Raw genomic sequence first — 19,075 nt, 5'->3', positions numbered from 1 at the left:
AGAAAATAAGCACAAGAGGCCTTAGAAACATCCACAAAAAATCGTCAAATCACTATACGACAAAAAAAAACTCAAAAAAAGCAAGACTATAAAAAAAATAAAAACCTAAACAAAAAAAAACAGAAAAAAAAACATAAATAGAATAAATAAATAAATGCAAGGCGCGATAACCTCCGAAAAGATCTAAGGCCGAGCTTCTCTTCCAATTTGCGTCGTGCTTCTCTTGATTTTCCCTACAAATTGGCCGGACGGGACCTACATGATTTTATGCCGACTCCGAACGGCATCTGCAAGGCAAATGAGTTTTCACTGAGAGCTTTTCATGGCAGAAATACACCCGGAGCGCTTGCCAAACACTGCCGAGGCGCGACCCCGCTTAGAAAAGTTTCTTCTAATTGAAAAACCATATTTCTAAAATTTTTGATGATGCTTTGCCAGGGGTTTGAACCCAGGGCATCCGGTGTGGTAGGCGGAGCACGCTACCATCACACCACGGTGGCCGCCATATAACATAAATAGAAACATACAAAAATAAAAGCAAGAAAAATTATTTAAACAAGTAAGGAAGGCTAAGTTCGGGTGTAACCGAACATTACATACTCAGCTGCCAAATTACAGCTTGCAAAACTTTTAAACTACCTTCTTTTAAGTGGGCGGTGCCAAGCCCATTGTCCAAAATTTTCCTAATTTTCTATTCTGCGTCATAAGGTCAACCCACCTACCAAGTTTCATCGCTTTATCCGTGTTTGGTAGTGAATTATGGCTTCTTTTTCCGTTTTTCGAAATTTGCGATATCGAAAAAGTGGGCGTGGTTATAGTCCGATTTCTTTCATTTTATTCATCATAGCGATTTGAGATTAGTGCCCAGTAACTTACATACCAAATTTCATTAAGATACCTCAAAATTTACTCAAGTTAAGTTGTTTACGGACAGACGGACGGACGGACCTGGCTAAATTAATTTCTTTTTTTGCCCAGATCATTTTGATATATTTGTATTTGAATTTTATTATTTAATTTCCCAGCACAACAATTTGACAAAATTATTTTAAGTGCTAGTCAAAACAGCATAAGATCAAAAAAAAAAACAAAAACAAAAAATGTTATATTTAAAAATATTACAATAAATTAACTAATTAAGTTACAATAGATAATAGACAATTGATAAGAAATTTTCATTAAAAAATTTTTTAATAGAGCGGAAATTAAGGTTAAATGAGAGTTGCAATAGCAGTACGGTAGTAAGTTCAACCCTTAGAGAAGGTTGAAGGTGGTGAGTAAAACAGGATGAGAAATAGTTAGTTAGTTATTTATTTATTACGGCTTAAAGCCTAATTCAAGATACAAATAGTACTATTCTATCTTATAGGTAGTTTTACAAAATTCATATAATTTTGCCTTAAAAACTAAGATTTCATTGCAGTTTTTAATTTCCAATGGGAGCTCGTTGTAACCCTTTAGGCCTTTGTAAAAAATGTTTTGCTTATCTATTTCTGTTCGAAAAAATAGCAATTTTAAATTATGTCTTCTTCTAGTATTTATATTGTGTGTTTGCTCCACTAGAACTACGTTACTACTTAAATATTCAGGTACATTTCCATGTTTTATATTAAATATCAATTTCAGGGTATGAAAATAAATTTTTTGCTTGACACTCAACCAGTACAACTTTTTTAACATATCAGCCGTTCTAGCATCTACGTTTTTTAAGAATAACCCTCATACATCTACTTTGAAGCTTTTGTAGCTTATCAATTTCTTTCTCCGCTATTATCAATAATATCGATGGACAATACACAAAATGTGGTTCAATAATAGATTTATAAATAATTATTTTATATTTTTCTTGTATATACTTGGTAGATCTCTGCACAACACCAATCTTTTTCGCGACTTTCGCAACTGTGTAGTTTATATGTTCTTCAAATTTAAGTTTGTTATCAATTATAATCCCTAGATATTTTATGCTATTAACTTTTTGTATGGTTTCATTATTTATTTTTAGCCCACTTAAGTCCTCATCATTAATATCTTTTCTTGTTATGACCATATATTCGGTTTTGTTTATATTAAGCTTTAAGCCTATTCGCACATAGCCATGTGTATAAATTGTTGAGATCATTTTGCTTTTTTAATACCGCAGTAGTAATATTATTATCACTGATCATAAGTAATGCATCATCCGCAATTAGTTTGATATCACAGTCTTGTATCGCATTAACTATATCATTTATCATTTATATATATTAGGAACAATATTGGTGCTAGGACCGAGCCTTGTGGTAAGCCTATGGGCACTTCCAATACATCAGATATCGCTGTTTTTATAACTGTTCGCTGTTTACTATGTTTTAAATAACTGCGGAACCAAGCAAGCTCTATGTCTTTAATACCAATTTATTGGAGTTTCTTGATAAGGATTTCCCTATCTACCGTTTCGAAGGCTCTTTTAAGGTCAAGGAAGACAGCAACCACCACCTTCTTATTGTTTAGATCATCTTTCCACTCCGATATCACAAAGTTAAGAGCTGTTTCACACGAATGTTTTTTCCTAAAACCCGTGTGGTTTCCCGCAAAAAGAAGCATCAGGCCACGATCCTCTTCTGTCTGAGGAATTTTCTTCAACAAATTGTTGTGCCAAGGTGTACGTAAGAGATACATACCTACTAATAATAACAATTTGGTGTGACATATATCCGAGGAGATTAAGGTCTAGCTTTTCATCCAATTTGAAGGCTACGTATCGTGTATTCATTTTTCTACGAACTGGCTCACCTAAATACATGTTTTATGCCGAGCCAAAAAAAAAAATAGGGGTGGTCTCCAACATTCGCTTCTTAATTAGAAGAGGTTAAGAAGTAAGGTCTTTTCTTTTCTCCCTTTGCAAAAATAGGACGTGTTGAGGCATCCACTATATTGGGAACACATTTTTTTGCCATATATATACATAAAAACGGATTTCAAAACTTATCGAAATATTTTTTCACTTATTTCATAAGCATTTTATTTTTTTGGCATTAAAAAAAGTGAAAAATGCCATACCAACAATTTTGTCTGTGTTTTCTTTGGTTTGGCATTTCCACAAAGTTTAAGAGAGTGATTTTAAAATTTTTTTAAAAATCAAAAAACCATCATGGCCGCCAAGAAGAGTAAATGGTTTTACCTGGTAATATTTATACCATGCGCTCAACGACCTCCGAGAGGAAAGGTAGTATCATAATCGAATGAGCTAAGATCCCGCATTCCGGAATTGTTGTATTTGTAATCGAATTTGAAAAAAAGTTTGATGACGTAGCGCTTTTGAAGTTTTTCGATTTATTACATTTCTCTCATGTTTCGCTGCCAGTGTTCGGAGTATTTAAAACTGTTACCTGAGTATAGGACTACGCCGGAGTAAAAATTAAATTTTCGGAGTATATTTTTTCTTCCTTTTTGAAAGCGGGCGAACAACTAACATCAAATTGATTTGGTGGATTGGCAAACCTTTCGATTGTGTTGTTGCCATGAAAAGTTTCTCAGCAAAAAAGTTATCTGCCTTATCAGATGCACATGGAGTCGGACTAAAACGTGTAGGATTAACACATAATGATCCCATTAGCACACAACATTCTGGAAGAAAAGTGGGCTCTATCTCCCCGGATATATGTATATCGCGAAAAATATTATTTTTGGTTTATCATACATTTTTCGTACTCTTTTAATGACAGAAGGTTTCAAGACCGGGCAGATTTCTGTAGGAATGATAACGGCGACCTGGTAACTGACGTACGGAGTGTGGGGGAAGACAAACCCGATACCACGATTGCCGATGATGAAAAACACGCTCCGGCATCTAACTATGGCGAAGTGAGAATGGCAATATTACGGCTAAAAAATCACAAGGTGCCTAGTAATGGCGGGATACCCGACGGGCTGTTCAAACAGGGAGCGAAGATTGGTATAAGATAAAGAAGCAAAAAAAAGTGGGTCTTGCAGTAAATTTGGACAAGGTGAAGTACTTGCTGTCATCGGCCTTTGCAGCTCACTGTTGACGGATATAAATTCGAGACTGTGAAGGATTTCGTTCATTTGGGAAGCAGCATTAAAAGCAAAACAATGTCGGCCTAGAAATCAAACGGAGAATAACTCTTGCCAACAAGCTTCTTTAGGCAATTGAAAAGTAAAGTCATCTCTCGACGAACAAAATTGTCGCTCTACAAATCACTCATCTCTTGCGTTTATTCGAGAGAAAAGTTCTCCTGAAGGTTTATAGTCCTATGCGTGAGGTCGACGGCGAGTATCGAAGGAGGTATAATGATAAGCTATATGATCTTTACGCAGACATGACGATAGTGCAGCGATTGAAAATCCAAAGGCTTCACTAGGTGGGGCATGTTATGCGCTAGAACGAATACGCTCCGGCAGTTTGTAAACAGAGGAAAGAGAAGACCTTCACTGAGTTGGGAGAGATAGTTGGAGGAAGATTTGACCTCGCTTGGTGCCCCCAATTGGCGACTGTTATCGCAAAACTGGGTTAGCTGGCCTCACACTGACTCAACGTACATAATTTTTATATAAAACTTCAAGAACATACAGCACGTTGAATTTTGGCAGGATTTACAGATCGCGCCCGGACACATTTTTTGCTTACATTTTACTCCTATTCTTATTCCGTACGAAAAAAGTACAAAAACTGTGAGTAGAATGTGAAGAAACATGTCTTAACCCTTTCGCCCCTACTGGGACAATACGTCCCAGCAAACTTCAAATATGTGTATAACTTTTAATTTTCATCCAATTAAGCATTGAAATGTGCCCAATAAAACCTTGAAGCCTTCTTTGATGGTCAGTAACCGCATTCCGTCATTATTGACATCAAATTTCCCGTTACGCAATATTTTGCACAGGCATGTGGTGAAATTTCATCACTAACGCGTTGTATTTCAGTGTGAAACGTCTATCTGGTACCGTTTTTATTCGTAATATACCGCTTGCTGTAAAGTTTAGGTGGGAATAAATATTGTCACGGATATTAGCATCACTAAATTATCCCATCACTAAGGCGATGCTAAGGCCATGCCAAGCAGTATTTACGTTAATAATCAAATCCAGTATACACATATATAAGGCAGCCCAGAGAGATGTCACACACAGATGCATTTACTTATACGCCTATATGCGCGCGAGAGACTGTAAACTACAAACATTCACATCAATAATTCAATCATTATGTGTCTACATAAACGAATAAATAATTGCGTCTACACATATGTACGTATGCGAGCAGCGGAGCGGCAATGCACAAACACATGCATATATCTTATCTGAGTTGTCACAAGAGAGAGCAATAATTTGTGCACGTAGTTGTGGCTGGCGATTTTGTAGCCGAAACAACTAGTAAGTTCTGGAAATCGAAGAGCCTAGAAGTATGCAGCGTAAACTATAAAAGCGGGGCAAGCGAGTAAGAAAAATTCAGTTTGAGTTGAGCTATCAATCAGTTTGATTAAGCACGCGATCTGGCGGCCAATAGTAGAGTATCATTTGAGTTATCAATCAGTTTGGTTATTAAGCCAGCGAGTAGCAAAGTATAAGTGTTATTGTGAAGTACTTAATAAAGGCCATTTTTCCATCATTCAATATTGGAGTTATTTATTCAACAGTTTAAGTGATTCGAACTTAGCAGAGGATTGCAAATAAGACGATTTGCAGCAAATTCGTTACAATTGGTGTCAGAAGAGGAATTGTTGAATAAATTCCAATAGACAACAAGGACATGGCAAAGTTCAGTGAATTGAAGATCCAGCCACTAAAGAAGGAGTTGGAGACCCGTGGATTGAATACAAGCGGCGTTAAACTTGAACTTCAGGCACGGCTACGAGAGGCAATGGAAGCAGAAGGAATTGATGTGGAAGAGCATTTCTTTCATCTTGATAGCGAGGAGACAACAAAAATTGAAGAGAAAAACGAAACATCGCAGACGGTTACCAGTACAGACTTGAACATGATTTTAGCTGCAATATCTGCTCAAACATCGACAGTGTCATCTCAACTGGCAGAACAGCAAACATATATGGAATCGCAGGAGAACCGTATAACATCCAAGATGGAAGAGCAGGAGAACCGAATAACATCGAAGATTGAAGCACAGGAAACACAAATTTCTTCACAACTTGAAGAACAGAAGACATATATGGCATCCCAACTGGAATCGCAGGAGACACGCATAACTTCAAAGATGGAAGAAAAAGAAGAGCGCTTATCATTACAGGTGGCACAAATGTCTTCACAGTTAGAAGCACAGGAAGCAAGGGTAACATCAAAGCTGGAAGCGCAGGATGCAAAAATCGCTCAATTTCAGGCAGAAGTCGATGATTTGAAGGGTCGTATGGAGCAGTTACAATTAAATCGTCCAGCAGTTTCAGCGAGTAAACCAAAGGTAAAAACACCATCCTTTGATGGTTCTGTTCCTTTCCAGGTCTTTAAGCTACAGTTTGAGAAGACCGCAGCAGTGAACAACTGGAATGTGGAAGATAAAGTTGCCGCGCTCTTCGTAGCATTGAAAGGACCAGCTGCCGAAATCTTACAGACTATTCCAGAGTACTAACGGAACAGTTATGACGCATTGATGGCTGCTGTAGAACGACGGTACGGAAGCGAACACAGGAAACAGATATTTCAAATAGAATTGCAAAACCGCTACCAAAAAGCTAACGAGACTTTGCAGGAGTTTGCTTCTGACATTGAAAGATTGGCTCATCTTGCAAATGCGGATGCACCCGTGGAATACACGGAAAGAGTGAAGATTCAGAGCTTTATAAATGGCATACGGGACGTCGAAACGAAGCGGGCTACATATGCGAATCCAAAACTAACATTTGCTGAAACGGTATCGCATGCTTTGATTCAGGAAACAACGTCGCTTCTGTGTAAGCCAGTTTTCAAAGCACGCCGTGTGGAAGTAGAAAGGCCAGAGTGGGTAGACACAATTTTGGAAGCACTGAAGGGATCTCAACAGAAGAAGGCCGGAGTTATTAAATGTTTCAAGTGCGGCAACCCAGGTCACATTGCACGTCATTGCGATCTTGGTCCTAATAGTTCCAACAATGTGGGTGGCCGTAAACGCAAAGCTGGCGGAAATGAGCAAGAGCGAGTAAGAGGTAGAGAGCTAGATCCACCTATTGAATGCCCTGTGATATCTGTGTCGCAAATTGGTAGAAAATCGAGCAGTCTTACCGTCAGAGGGAATGTGGATGGCAAAGAAAATGTACTGACTGTAGATACGGGCGCATCTCATTCCTTGATCCGATCTGACTTGGTCAACAGGAGAGTAAAGCCGTTACCTGGAGCAAAGTTGCGTACGGTCACTGGCGAGTATAACCAAGTTCAGGGAGAAGTGATATGTGAAGTATTGATTGGGAAGGTCATGGTTCTACACAAATTTGTTGTGGCGGAGATTGTTGATGAAGTCATATTGGGAGTGGATTTCTTGGTTGACCATGACATCGAGATCGATATGCAGAGAAGGGTGATGCGTTATGAGAACCCAGATGTGCCACTTAACTTTAGTTTGGAAAAAGGGTTCAGCAGTAATCGGGTACTGGTGGAGAAGACTCGACGAAGGCCACGAAATTCAAAGGTAAAGGTTGATGGAAGAAATGGGCCAAACAAATCAAAGCCGAAGGTACCTGTGAGCGAAACACTGGCATTGAAAAGCCCTAACGGACGTACTAAATCGAAGAAACAATGCAAGGGTGGTTTCAAGCCAAGGCACACTACTGTTATGAAGCGTCGGAACGATACTGATTATGCAAAGCAAATCCGTCCAGCGCAAGCTCTGCGAAGTAGTTCTTCATTGGCCGAGCAACAGAGTGCGAGGGAACGATCGAGGATAATGAGTAGTAAGATGAAACACAGGTACGACAAGGAAAATAATACGCAAGGTTTCCGGGAGGGAAATTTGGTACTGTTATACAACCCTCACCGGCGGAAAGGTGTTCCATCCAAATTTCGGTGTAATTGGGAAGGCCCATACAAAGTTGTAAAACGGATCAACGATGTAGTGTACCGCATACAAACCATCGGTAAACCACGAACCAAAATGAAAGTGGTCCATTTGGAAAGGCAGGCAACGTTTAGATCGAGAGATTTGTCTGATCGGGAAGATCAGACTTAGGTGGAGGGCAGTGTCACGGATATTAGCATCACTAAATTATCCCATCACTAAGGCGATGCTAAGGCCATGCCAAGCAGTATTTACGTTAATAATCAAATCCAGTATACACATATATAAGGCAGCCCAGAGAGATGTCACACACAGATGCATTTACTTATACGCCTATATGCGCGCGAGAGACTGTAAACTACAAACATTCACATCAATAATTCAATCATTATGTATCTACATAAACGAATAAATAATTGCGTCTACACATATGTACGTATACGAGCAGAGGAGCGGCAATGCACAAACACATGCATATATCTTATCTGAGTTGTCACAAGAGAGAGCAATAATTTGTGCACGTAGTTGTGGCTGGCGATTTTGTAGCCGAAACAACTAGTAAGTTCTGGAAATCGAAGAGCCTAGAAGTATGCAGCGTAAACTATAAAAGCGAGGCAAGCGAGTAAGAAAAATTCAGTTTGAGTTGAGCTATCAATCAGTTTGATTAAGGACGCGATCTGGCGGCCAATAGTAGAGTTTCATTTGAGTTATCAATCAGTTTGGTTATTAAGCCAGCGAGTAGCAAAGTATAAGTGTTATTGTGAAGTACTTAATAAAGGCCATTTTTCCATCATTCAATATTGGAGTTATTTATTCAACAGTTTAAGTGATTCGAACTTAGCAGAGGATTGCAAATAAGAGGATTTGCAGCAAATTCGTTACAATATTATTCCTTCGAAATTGGAAAGAAATTATAATGAAAAAAAGTAAGTTTTGTATATTTATAACTGCATTGGGACATATAAATCCCAATAATGCATTTGTGTGGGATAATAATATCCCAATATTTGTTTATACCTTTAGATGTGTACAAATTTTTGGTCCGTTTGGTATTATTGGGACTTATTCGTCCCACCTATAAATGGTAATAAATGTTATTGGGATTATATATCCCAGGATAACGGTAAGGATTCAGGTATGCCAAACATCTTATATTTTAGTCATATTACAGGATTAGCTGTCGTAATGATGAAAGCACTGCCTGATTTCGAAAAAAAACTCAGGGGTGAAAGGGTTAAGACACGAAAAATGAACTCACGTCATTTCATCCAATCGTCACTTGTAAACAATCAGCTTTTCATACGTGTATAATAAAAACTTCAACCAAAAGATATTAGGTAGTAATACTATTTAGTTTTCAACTCGACCCAAATAAACCTTTGAGATAAAAAATGTAGTAGGAGGTAAGAGCGCAGCAAAATACCCATTTGGAATAAAGTCTGAACGCTGGGCCAGCAATGAAACATGTTGTCAAAATCGTGACGTCACGACGAGAAAATTTATTTCACAGCTAACTATGATTTTGTGCTCTCTCATTTTTTAATGCGGGATCTGTTTATTGGTTCATGAGTTAGTATGGCTATAGGCCTGTACTCATTCTTCTGTTTGGGAATCGGTATAACTTTAGCAGCTTTGCAACATTTTATAGATATAGAAGTCTCGATTAGTTTATGCCTTGTTACGGGGTACCGTTATGCGAACAAAATTAATATACTCTGTGAGCTCTGCTCAGCTGAGAATAAAAACAAAAGCAATAAAATCCACTTAAAGTTGAGAAAATGTTATGGTTTTTCAACTAAATTTGAGAACTATACATTTTTCTAAGGTTGGATAACAATTTCTATTTTGGAGATCAACTCGAGAACTACAATTTTCTCAAAATTTGTCCAAGGTTGGATAATGATTGTAGAACAATGCTGGATATCAACTTGAGAACAATACGTTTCTCGATTATTATTTTTCCGAAATGTCGATGCTTGGAAGATATTTCAATGTTGACACAAAAATCCTTTCAGAGCTTCATTTTTTGTCCTTATTATATTAGTAATAGTATTTTAAAATGGAAATTTTGCGATCGACTTTCAACTAACTTCTCAGATACAGATACACATACTTGAAACTTAGCACATAGTTTGCGAGTCGATGGCACTATAATTCGTGGAAAACGAAATGCCGCAGATACTTGAAACTTAGCACATAGTTTGCGAGTCTATGGCACTACAATTATTGGAAAACAAAATGCCGCCAGGTGGCAGACGAATCTAGATAAACGAAAATCCCTAAAAAAGTGCAGGGAATCTTGCGATCGATTTTTAATAACTTCCCGGTGAGCTAGAGACTTGAAACTTGGGCCGTGAGTCAGAACCCGGTGACAATGCAATATTTGATCAAAAAAATTTCGCTAGGTGGCGCATGGATCGAGATATTAAGAAAATTTGTTTTGATTTGGGAATCTTTCAATCCATTTTTAACTAACTCCCCGGTTACCTGGAGACTTGTAACTTGGCACTTAGTTAGAGGCCTGGAGACAATACAACATATAGAAAACAAAGTTCCGCTAGGTGGCGCGCTAGTTAATATAACGGCAAATCCTTTAAAAATGGGGGGAATCTTGCGATCGATTTTCGAGTAACTTCCCGATGAGCTAGAGACGTGAAAATTGGGCAGTAAGTCAGAACCCGGTGACAATGCAATATTTTATCAAAAAAATTCCGCTAGGTGAGGCATGGATCGAGATATTAAGAAAACTAGTTTTAAATTGGGAATCTTGCAATCGATTTTCAACTAACTAGTAGTGAGAACATATTAGCACTACTAAGAAACGTTAACTTTTCAGAAATACTGAGTCAAAATCTGAATGACATGGTCACATACTTAGACTTTTGCTTATTAAATTGTATGCAACAGTTAACCTGCGTTAAAGAAATAAATATTAAAATAAAAAACAAATGGTACGATTATGAACTGATAAATTTAAATAAAACGAAACTGTTGGCTTACAATGCTGCAATAAGTAACGGAGACTGGTCTGAATACACAAGCATTAAAAAAGAATACAAAAAAATGATAAAAATAAAAAAAAATTAAATATATGGAGCATAAAATTACAACAAACAGTGTCGATAGCAAGTTAATGTGGAAGTACTTGAAGCAAACTATATGCTACCAAGATATGAAAGATAATATAACGGTGATACAGCACGAAGGTCAGCGGATTGATGATAAAAACCGTATAGCTGAGGTGTTAAATATATTCTTTGTGGAAAGTATAGTGCAAATAAATGAAAGCATTGAGATAATTGAGAACAACGACTGTAATCACTTTAACACTAACACTTCTTTTAAATTTGCTGAAGTAAATACAGAAAATATAGAGGAAATTGTGAAAAGCTTTAGCCACAAGATTGGTGGCAAAAAACTGTTAACGGAGGGAGTTATTAAAAACACTATATTTATTTCTACTCACAAGTCGTCAACGAGAGTTTAAAAATAGAAGTACCGGAAGAATGGAAAATAGCAACAGTAGTACCTGGGAAAAAAGTAAAGAACACCGTTAAACCTGAAGAGCTTAGACCTTGCCAAATACTGAAAAAATTTCAGAAAAAGTGGTGAAAAATCAACTAATTGAATATATTGAAAGAAACAATATTTTTATTAAAGAGCAATCAGGTTTTCGTGACAAACACTCTTGTGAAACAGCTCTTACATGGGTTATTTCTCAGTGGAAAGAAGATATGCGAAGAAAAAAGACTATATTAGTGGTATTCATTGACTTCAAAAGAGCGTTTGAAACTATTGATCGGAACCTGATGGTAAAGAAATTGAAACGAATCGGAATTGAAAGTATTGGGTTGAAGTGGTTCGAAAGCCTCCTAACTAATAGAAAGCAATATACAGTGATTGATGAAGCAATTTCAGATAGCGTGCCGATTAACATAGGACTTCCACAGGGCTCAGTCTTATACTGTTTTCACACAGAAACTTAATGATCTCATTTCACCTGCTAATGAAATCGTATATTTTTTGCTTTCACACAGAAGTAACTGCTCGATTAATATGAAGGATGAGACAGACAATCATGGCGGAACGATACAAGGTGGGAGCATGGTGACTTACCTACAAACAAAAAAAATTCCATGTACTTGTAAATTCGATGGACAAATGTCAAAATCGTACTGCGCCGGTAGTTGATTTATCAAATCAAATAAAAAAGGTTATAATCAGCTGTTCGATGCGGCCACCTTGTATCGTTCCGCCATGCAGACAATGACATTTGCTTTGACAAATGACATTTTTAAGCACTGAACACACCAAAAACTAAGAAGCGGAAACGGAAGCGGAACGCTACCAACAGAGTTGCATTGTGCTTTTGACTTCATTAGGCATTCGTTTGCTACTAATGAAATAATAATAGATTCGAATTTTGTAGGGAAGATTGAGCTCAATAAGCGTCTTAATGTAGAAAATTGCCTTTATTATTCAATAAGCCGTCTGTGTGAAAATAGTATTAGCGCCAGTCCTGTTCAACGTATACATAAATGATATTGCCTCGTCAATAAAGAACTGCAAAATAAAACTGTTTGCAGATGATGCTCTGTTGACAATAAGTGAAGAAAATGTAGGCGTGGCCTTTGAAAAAATGCAGGACTTGAATTTTCTCTACATTTGGTTGTGTAAAAACAAGTTAATGGTAAATGTGGAAAAAACAAATTACATGGTTATATCCACATCAAATAAACTAAATTTAGAACCACATACTTTAAATATAAAAAACGAAACCATTAGGGAGGTAAAGAAAAGCAAATATCTCGGCGACATAATTGACAATAAATTAAAATTCTGTGATAATGTTGACTACGTAGTGAGTAAAATCTCAAAGAAAATTGGATTTATGAAAAGATCATGTAAATATTTAAAAAGGAAATATAAATATTTGTGTATATAAATCCATCATAAAACCCCATTTTATATATTGTGCCAGTGTTTTGTTTATCACATCGGACTCACAAATAAACAAGTTGCAAAAATGCAAAATACAGCAATGAGACATATACTCAACGCGCGGTACGACACAAGTATTTCATCAATGCTGAACACTCTTAAATGGCTGAACGTAAAGCAACTAATTTCTTTTCACACAATGAAATATATATACAACATTAAGACAGGAGCACTTCCGGACTACCTGAGAGAGAACTTAAGCTACAGCAGTGATACACACACCTATCCTACTAGAGATAGACACAATTTCACATTACCACGTTGCCACACAGAAAATGCAAAGCTAGATCTGTACTATAAAGGCGTGAAAATGTTTAATGAGTTACCTGTAGATATTAAAACGTGCAATAATTTGAAGAAATTTAATACGAATTATATAAAATCAAAAGGATTATAGGCCATATGGCTGTCAATAAATAAATAAATAAAAATATCTAGAGACTTGAAACCTGAAATATAGTTTAAAACTCGGTGACAGTGCAATGTTTGATCAAAAAATTTGAGCTACGTTACAAGTCGAACTATTTAGAAGATTAGGATTCATGGCTAGCCTCCTGAGTGTTGCAGGCTTTGTAGAATTCCACCTCGTTGAAGGCCCAACTCAATGCACGTCCTTGCATACTTTTAGGCGTACGCGACTTTCACCACGATTCTTTCAGACTTTCAGGCGTATGCGAATTTCACCACGATTTTCAGCTGTGCATATTAAGTAGCTGACAAACGTGGTGGAATTCTCTTGTTATGGTGCGAGGTGGAATTCTGTTATTTTGAACAAATAAATAAAGATAAGAATTTTACACTTAGGAATTACTTAAATTACTAATCAAAGATGTAATTGCCTTTTTGTAGGCAGTACTAAAAAAGTGAAAATAAAAAGATGATAAAAATATTTTAAGGACTACCTTTATATAAATGGACCAAAAAATAGGAGGCAATTTTTCCTTAAAAAGCTTTAACAATAACTCTTTTAAAAGAATTTTGGGATTTAAAATTATAAAGGTAGAGGGCGTGTTTAAATTTTAATCAATTAGTTAATCCCAAGTACATGGTTTGCCTTAAATGGAAAGATTGCGCTCCACCTTTATAGTTTTAATCCCAAAATTCTTTTACAAGAGCTATTGTTAAAGTTTTTTAGTCAAAATTCAACAAGACTATGTCTGTATTAAAGGAAAAATTGCCTTTTATTTTTTGGCCCATTTATATAAAAGTAGTCCTTAAAATTTTTTTATCATCTTTTTATTACGTTTTCAATAATTTTTTTGTGAAACTTTTACCAAAACACCGCGTTTTTTGCTAATTAATTTTTAATTTAATTTTTTTTTAATTTAATTTATTTATTTAAAGTCGACGCAAACACAAAGCGGTCGACTAATTATTGTAATAGACAGATATATATGTAAAATATATGTAAAATACAGAGCCATTCTTAAAATTAAAAAATTCAAAAAAGGTACATAGAAAATTTGTATGTTATAAACATTTGACATCGCATTGTATAAGAAAAAATAAAATTAAAATATCAGGCTAAACATAAGAGTATAGCAGTATGTAAAGCAGCAAACGAACATTCAAAGCCAATGCAGTTATACAAATCATTGTACCGCGAGCACCAATGACGCAGGGGACTGTTTCTAGCAAAATTTTGCCGGCATAGAGGTAAATGAAGGCACAAAATGTCTGGACGCCCTAGCAGGAACCGCAAAATTTAGTTGACTGATTAGGTCAGGGGAGTCAATCACGCCAATTATGAGCTTGTGAATGAACATAACGCCAAGTAATACTCTACGATTCTCTAGAGATGGCAAATTAATTAGAAGAAGTATATTCCTGTATGGTGGAAGATGAGTACTTGATTCCCGGTTGAGACCTCGTAATGCAAAAATTAAAAACCGTCTCTGGACCGACTCAATCCGATCAACATGGATTTGATAGATCGGAGACCAGACACATGAACAGTACTCGAGAATAGGACGTACCAGCGAGGTATAAAGGATCTTTGTAAAATAAGGGTCATCAAACTCTTTAGCCCAACGTTTGATAAAACCTAATACGCCAGTTGCTTTGTTTATAGCGGTTGAAATATGTGTGGTAAAACTTAATTTCGGATCAAAAATAACTCCTACATCAGTTACAATAGATATCCGCTCCAAAGGGTTGCCGTTAAGTGTATAAGATGATAGGACCGGCTTCACACGGTGAAAAGTCATTTGCTTACATTTAGAGTAATTAAAAAAAAGTAAATATGCAGTACACCAGCTTTGAAATGAGTCAAGATCGGCCTGAAGCTGATTAAAACAGAACAAGTTCGAAGGCAGATATGTGTAACAAAGTTTTACATCGTCTGCATACATAAAAACTCTAGAATGTAATATAATCTTTGGTAAGTCGTTAATGAACAGGTTAAAGAGTAATGGACCCAAATGGCTACCCTGGGGCACGCCAGAAGTTACATCAAACGACTTTGAAAGATTGTTGTTAAAGAAGACTCGCTGAGTCCTATTTTCAAGATAACTTGAAATCCATCTTAATAAAAGCGCTGGAAAACCCAGAAGATCAAGTTTGGTAACTAAGAGCTCGTGATTAACAGAGTCAAATGCTTTACTAAAGTCGGTGTAAATTACATCTGTTTGTTTGCAATCTAAAAAACCATTCATAACAACCCAACAAATATTTATTAGAAAACGATTAGAAGGCGAATCGAATTCTAATGTATTTCTCTAAGGTAAAATGTTAGAGGACGATTTGCGAAACTGTCGCGAATTATAGCATTCCCAACAAAAAGGGGACTTCGTTCTCGATATCGAGAAAAGGGTTAGAATTCTAATCGAATTCTAACGTCAATTGCTAATGGGTTTCTAATGAGAATTTTGAAGTGATGCGCAATTAAGATCAGTTATTTAAAATCAGCGAAATTTTCATTGTTTCAAATACTTTTATTTGGTTATCAGCTTATAAATTATAATCAAATAAAAATAATTCAAAATCTTATGTTTCACAGTTTTCAGTACTAGTTATTGTGTCGAAATTTTCGCTTCCACTTATTTCCCTAGGACTGAGCTCAACATTGGTTTGAGGTACGGATGCGTTTTCTTCATGTCACTCAATAGCACTTCAATAATCTGGTCGCTTTCCCTTTTTAACTTTTTTTGATCCATTTTCACTTACTAGTATTTATTATTATAAATAAAATAAACTTCTTTCGCAGCTTATAATATTTCCACACAAGTATTATTATGTTTGTATCAGGCATGCTTAACCAACGAAACGATATCATTTCGTTACGATAATCAACGTTAATAAACGAAACGAAGTCATTTCGTTTCGTTTATTAACGTTAAGATCGTCAAATTAACGAAATGATTTCGTTTCGTTTTCTGCCATATCAAAACGAAATCAAATCGTTTATGTTGATTATTAATTTCAAACTATGCTGGCAAAGCTGATTGATGGCGGAGTCATTAAAGGTGAAAGCATTATCCAAGCTGATTTCAACTTTTCTCATGAATTTTGACAGTACGAACATTTCTCAGGGTATTTTTGACATTACCACCAACGAATTACACAAACAAATTACATAGAGTTTGTGTGTGTATGTGCGCTCGTTGTTGCCACCTTACGGCTTCACCATGGCTATAGCATTGCCAGCACAATTCAAACATAAAGTATCACGTTTTCGTTAACGTTTTTAACGTTAACGAAAGCTTTTCGTTTCGGTTAAAAACGAGATACAATTTATCTTGATAATTTCTTTATCGATAATATTTCGAAGTGTTTCAACGGAAACGGTGGAAATTTTTTGATAAACGATTAGCTTAACGTTAAGGTGCATCCCTGGTTTGTATAACACTAAGGATGACTGATCATGTCGTGCAAATAATCGATAACTGTGACAATAATCATAACATCGCATTTCTAGTGTTATTCGAATCGTTTCACAGTCGAATTCTAACCTAGTTCTCTAACCTAGTTTACGATTCGAAATGCATTAGAGAACTACATTATAATTCTAATGTAAAACTACAACATTTCTCTAACGTTAGAAACTGTGTTTGCTGGGAAAAGACGTAAATTGAAGCAAGTTGGTAGTAGTTGATCTCCGATGAACAAAACCATGTTGACAAGAGCTACACAAGTATTGAAGCTGGTATGTAATTATCTGCTCAAGTTTTAGGGATAGCTGAGAGCTTAGCTATGCCTCTGTAGTTCTCAATATTAGACCTACTACCTTTTTATGCAAAGGTATAATAAACGATTAAATAAAATAAATAAATAAGCTGACAGCACAGTACTTAAGTACACAACTAGGAACACCATCTGGACCCGGTGAAGATATCGGTTTCAATGCAAGAAGATTATTAAGAACAGTATCCTTATCAATAAATGGGTTTAATATATTATTAGAACTTTCCAAGCAATATGGATAAAGATTAGACTGGACACATTGGGATGAATAGGTTGATTTAAAGAATTCAGCAAATAAATCTGCGATTTCGTGATCAGAATTTGCGTTTTTGCACCCATAAATAAAAGTAGATGGGAAACCAGAAGTTTTCCTTTTGGAATTAACAAATCTGTAGAAACGTTTCGGATTATTAGTAAATTGGAATTTGCAACATGATAAGTAACCTTTATAACACTGCTGGTTAAGACGATGAAAATTGGAGCGCGCCACTAAATATTTAGATAAATTAATAGCTTTACCAGATCTTTTGTACCGCTTATAGAGTCTAGATTTAATATTATCAAGTCTTAATAGTTGCTTTGAGAACCAAGGTGGTTTACCCGTGGTGGTACTGGAATAACGAAGAGGGACACAGCTTTCAAATAAAGCATCAAGAGAACTATAAAACAAGGAAGTCGCTGTTTCAACATCTGTACACGCATAAAGACTCGACCAGTCATGGGCAGAAGAAATCAAATTATTGAGCTCACTAATACGCATATTGTCACTTGCGAAGCGAATGAAAATTTTGTCGAATTTCGCGGTCTCGAATTGCGAGATTTCGCTAGCGAATTCGCAAAAAAAAAGTCGAATGAGTGACGAAGATGAATTTGTCGAATTGCCACAAGCGAAAAAATCATATTCGCTTCGTCAAATCTGTCAAAATTTGTCGAATGCTTATTTTGTTCGCGCTTGAAAATAGAAAAGGACGCATTGGCACTTATTTGAATGTTTTCAATTGAAAAAAGTAAATAAATTGAATAAATAAATAAAAGTGAGTAATTCATTAAATTAAATTGAGTTATTGGTTTGAATAAATGAAGTTTTCAGAATGAGAAGAACAACGCCGCAGCAATTCCAAAAGCTGGTCGAGCTGATGGAAAATAATCCAGACGTCGCCAGAGGCATGGGGAATTTTGGAGATACCAGGAGGAGCATGGCAGAATTGTGGGACCATTTCGCCACGGATCTTAACTCCATAGGTCCTCCAATACGTAACGGGCGCGAGTGGAACAAGGTAAGAAGAATATACCTGCACGAATAATACAAAAGTATACATCGCAGAATCGTGGCATCGTAGCATCGTATGGTTACTGACTGGAGTTACTTTTGATACTTAAGACTGTTTTACACGAGTCGAATTAGTGATGGTTTTTTTGACTCCGAACTCAATTCAACCATCATATACAAGTAGGCACTTTGTTTGAGAAAATTTACCAGGAAATCGACTCGAGTAAAGCAGCTTTACCTGCTAATGTATCTACTCGGGTATGTTACTGTGAAGGGTGCAGAGATGGGCCCTAGGTTTGGTTAGATCCTAGCTCCGAGCCACCGCCTACTATTTTTCTGATAATACCCGATAAGATACTTGACCAGTTAGTTTCAAAAGTAACCGTACGATATCACGATGCAAGTTTCCAAAGTAACTGACAATGTGATAATTGTCAGAAGCTTTACTTAGTTATATACCCGAACCATCGTATCCGTGCAGGCCTCTAGTAGTAACTGAATTGTATTCTGCGTGTCAGTTCATACTTACCAATATATTTGTCCTAGGTTTGGTTAGATTATAAGTTGAAGCTTAAAAAAAAAGGTTTCTACAAACCCCAGCGAGACCGTAGCCACTGGAGGAGGACCGTACGCCCAGCGAA

At 36.4% G+C, this 19,075-nt stretch overlaps 1 protein-coding gene across 18 annotated transcripts in view; it reads right to left on the bottom strand.

Moving 5' to 3' along the window:
- The window catches only part of LOC137253089 (platelet binding protein GspB-like), a 260,125-nt gene that overhangs the window by 217,606 nt on the left and 23,444 nt on the right, over nucleotides 1-19,075 (bottom strand). The window lies entirely within an intron of this gene.

This window comes from Eurosta solidaginis, chromosome 5 (genome assembly GCF_040869045.1).
Source record: "Eurosta solidaginis isolate ZX-2024a chromosome 5, ASM4086904v1, whole genome shotgun sequence".
Lineage (NCBI taxonomy): Eukaryota > Metazoa > Arthropoda > Insecta > Diptera > Tephritidae > Eurosta > Eurosta solidaginis.
This window is presented reverse-complemented; position numbering and strand designations above follow the sequence as displayed.